Source organism: Sinocyclocheilus rhinocerous, unplaced genomic scaffold (assembly GCF_001515625.1).
Source record: "Sinocyclocheilus rhinocerous isolate Xijiao unplaced genomic scaffold, SAMN03320098_v1.1 scaffold2651, whole genome shotgun sequence".
Lineage (NCBI taxonomy): Eukaryota > Metazoa > Chordata > Actinopteri > Cypriniformes > Cyprinidae > Sinocyclocheilus > Sinocyclocheilus rhinocerous.
The window spans coordinates 32,657-36,234 of NW_015660919.1; the positions used below are offsets into that span (position 1 = coordinate 32,657).

General features: G+C 37.3%; 1 long non-coding RNA gene across 1 annotated transcript in view; it reads left to right on the forward strand.

Moving 5' to 3' along the window:
- The window catches only part of LOC107726144 (uncharacterized), an 18,432-nt gene extending 15,062 nt beyond the window's left edge, over positions 1–3,370 (forward strand). The window contains exon 3 of the long non-coding RNA XR_001638230.1: positions 3,285–3,370. This is a non-coding gene — a long non-coding RNA (uncharacterized LOC107726144). The remainder of the gene's footprint in view (positions 1–3,284) is intronic.
- The last annotated feature ends 208 nt before the right edge of the window (positions 3,371–3,578 follow it).

The following is a 3,578-nucleotide window of genomic DNA, read 5'->3' on the forward strand; positions in this document are numbered from 1 at the left end:
AGATCAGGGTGAAGATGGATGACAGCTGGACAGCACAGGCTTTGAGGCAGGCTGGAGAGACGCCGTCTGGGCCTTTGCCTTTCCTTGTCTTCCATTTCCTGAAGACTTTGTGTGCATCATCTTCACAGATATAAGGTACAGGCTGAGAAGCAGTAGGGGGGAGGGAGGGTGTTGATGGCTATATTGTGAGAAGGTCAAAGCGGTTGTGGGGTGTGAGACCAGGCTTTTCAACCCTGCAGTAAAACTCGTTCAGGTCCTCAGCCAGTTGTTGATTGGCCTCAGTGCTGAGGGATGGGGTCTTGTAGCTGGTGATGGCATTCAGGCCATTCCACACTAATGTAGGGTCGTTGCTTGAAAACTGTTTTTTTCAGATTTTCAGAGTAGCTTCTCTTAGCTACTCTTATGTCCATATTCAGTGTGTTTCTGGCCTGTTTGTACAAGGCTTTGACCCCACTCCTGTAGGTGTCCTCTTTGGCCTGGTGAATCTTTTTGAGTTTTAAAGTGAACCAAGGTTTGTTATTGTTAAATGTTAAATAGGTTCTGGTGGGAACACACATGTCCTCACAGAAACTGATGTAGGATGTCACAGTGTCAGTGAGCTCATCCAGATCAGTGGCTGCAGCCTCAAAAACACTCCAATAAGTGCAGTCTAAACATGCTTGTAAATCCCACTCTGCTTCATTAGTCCATCTCTTTACAGATCTTACTACAGGCTTATCAGATTTAAGTTTCTGCCTGTAGGCTGGTAGAAGATGAACCAAACAGTGATCAGAGAGTCCCAGAGCCGCTCGGGGGACAGAGTGATATGCATCCTTTACAACAGTGTAGCAATGGTGCAATATTTTGCTGTCCCTGTGGGGCATGTGATGTGCTGTCTGTATTTAGGCAGTTCGCGAGTGAGATTAGCTTTATTAAAATCACAGAGAATAATGAAAGAGTCCGGGTAACGCTGCTCTGTGTGTGTGATCTGATCAGCCAGCTGTTATAGCGCCGCGCTCATACGCGCGTCAGGAGGAATGTACACACTCACCAGAATAAACAAGGAAAACTCCCGCGGTGAATAAAAAGGCTTACAGTTAATAAAGAGAGCTTCCAAATTTGGGCAGTGCATCTTCTTTAAAACTGTCACGTCTGTACACCAGCCTTCATTGATATAAAAACACAATCCACCGCCTCTCGTTTTCCCCGACGACTCGGTGACGCGGTCCACTCTGAACAGCTGGAAGCCCATTAGATGAAGCGCGCTGTCCGGGATGGCTCCGGTCAACCAGGTTTCCGTGAAGCAAATCGTGGCTTCGAAAGTTTAAAAAGTCCTTGTTTGTGCAAGTGAGGAGTTGTAGTTCATCTGATTTATTTGCTAGGGAGCAGAGCTAATCAGACTCCCACGAGTGTCTATAAATTTTGAAAATGAAGATTATATTCTTTTCCACACATTCTTTGTTAAATATTGACCTGTTTTTATGCAAAACATATTGATTATTCCATACAATACATTTGTGAGGTAAAAAAAAAAAAATGCTTGAAAACCAATTTCCAAGAATCCAGTGCTTGCTTGTGAAAATGTGATAACTTGATTGGCAACTTATTACAGTTAAAATTACAACCTAGCAAAAACTTTAAACCACCACACCGAAATGAAATATGATCCTCTGCATCACATGAGAGATTCTTTTGCAATCCTGCAAACCACAGGGACGAAAGAAGGAACTTGCTCAGCCCACCACATATTTGGCAAGAGTCCACATGTCTGTGTATTACATAAGCAGTCGCTCAAACTGAAACTAAACAAACCTCTAAGCACAAAGTGTAAAGTCCCAATCAACCAGGTTCTGTTTCTGTAGTAACATTATAGTCAAATAGAAAGATTTGTAAACAGGACAACAGAGAAGAGAAAGGCACAACAGATAAGGATTGTTTCAGGATGAACTAAAAACTAGAGGAAATAGAGAAAAAAAAATGTTTGCCAGGAAAAATTAATAACATCTGACCTTGTGTTCATGTCATTTATAAAGACACAAAGACAAATAGGCATTTTCGGCATTTAAAATAAGTGCTTTCCACTTCCATTGAATCTTTTTTCCCCCCCTTTTTTTTATTCAGGTTTTTTTTTATTATGATTAATTTGCATAATTATTTGTGTATTATAGCTTTTATATACTATATATGATTTATTCAGTGTGTCATAGCATCATACAACACTCTGTAAAGAAAGAAAGAAAGAAAAACATACATAGCACTGAAATGTAATACAAGCAGTATTCAGAAATCCAGGTACATATAATTCACACAAATAAATAAATACTTAACACAGCTTACAAACACTTACATTTTTAATGGAACCAAAGAGCACTTTTTCCTCCATACTTTTCAACTGTCATTATCAACAAAACATAAATTTACAAGAGTCAAACCTTCACCACAGTGCTTATGTTGAACCCTCTGCACACACTTAGAAAAAATATTATGGTAAATTAACAATTTATAACAATAACAGAATTAAATGAATAATAACAAAGTTAGGCATATACATAAAGTCATAAAGATATATATTATAAAATTAAATAAAACAATGTAAATTAAATCATGTAAATACCATATATTGTTGTATTTTACAGTAGTACCTGTAGCACTGATTTGCAGTACTCAGAAAAGATTCAAACTTTCATGTCTAAAGATGAAGGAGAGAAATTTTTTAATAGATTTTTGAAGGAGCTTTTAAGTTCAAGGAATCAGCGTTCTTGTGTTTGTTCCATTTGTCATCATGAGATTTATAATGTACTGTACTTATGAAGTGCATCTACTCAGTCATCATACTCTTAATATACTATTCAATTGAACCATTCTTTAATAATTCTCAACGAGCAGAGAAGACTGGGGCTAGTTGTCACATGGGGAAGTGTGACAAACTAGTGTAAGATTGACTTTGAAACAGTTTTCACTCAGAAATTGCCAGTAGCACATTTGTGTCTCATGATAAACTCAGTGCAGAAGAGGATGCTGTCTGGTGGATTTAATATTGCATCTGTATGGAGACTGGACAGTTTCTGCATGCTTGCTTTGTAGGATTTCTATTACATTTTTTTTTCATCAAGATTTAATAAGGTTTGTGTTCATACAGAAATTGACTTTCAACAATAAGCACCATGAGAAATATTCACTGGATAATAAAGTGTCAAGTCACCTTTATTTATATAGCGCTTTTAACAATACTGATTGTGTCAAAGCAACTTTACCGTATCAAATAGGAAAATAGTGTGTCAATGCAAAAGGACATAGTGATGTAGTTCATAATTGAATTCATTGATGTCATTGTCCTGCTCAGTTCATTTTAAATAGTATCTGTGCAATCAAGTCGACGATATCGCTGAAATAAAGTGTGACAGGTTTAGAAAAATATAAGAAATACAATAAATAAATATTTGGTCTGCTTTAAATCTGGTCAAGCGTTATATAGATCTTGAGGTCTTCAAGGGCTGTAAACATGATCTCTGTGTGGAAGAGACAAAACAAATAAACTGCTGTTATAGTCATGATCACAAATGTTTATTTTTAAAGAGTAAACATTTATATATATGTAT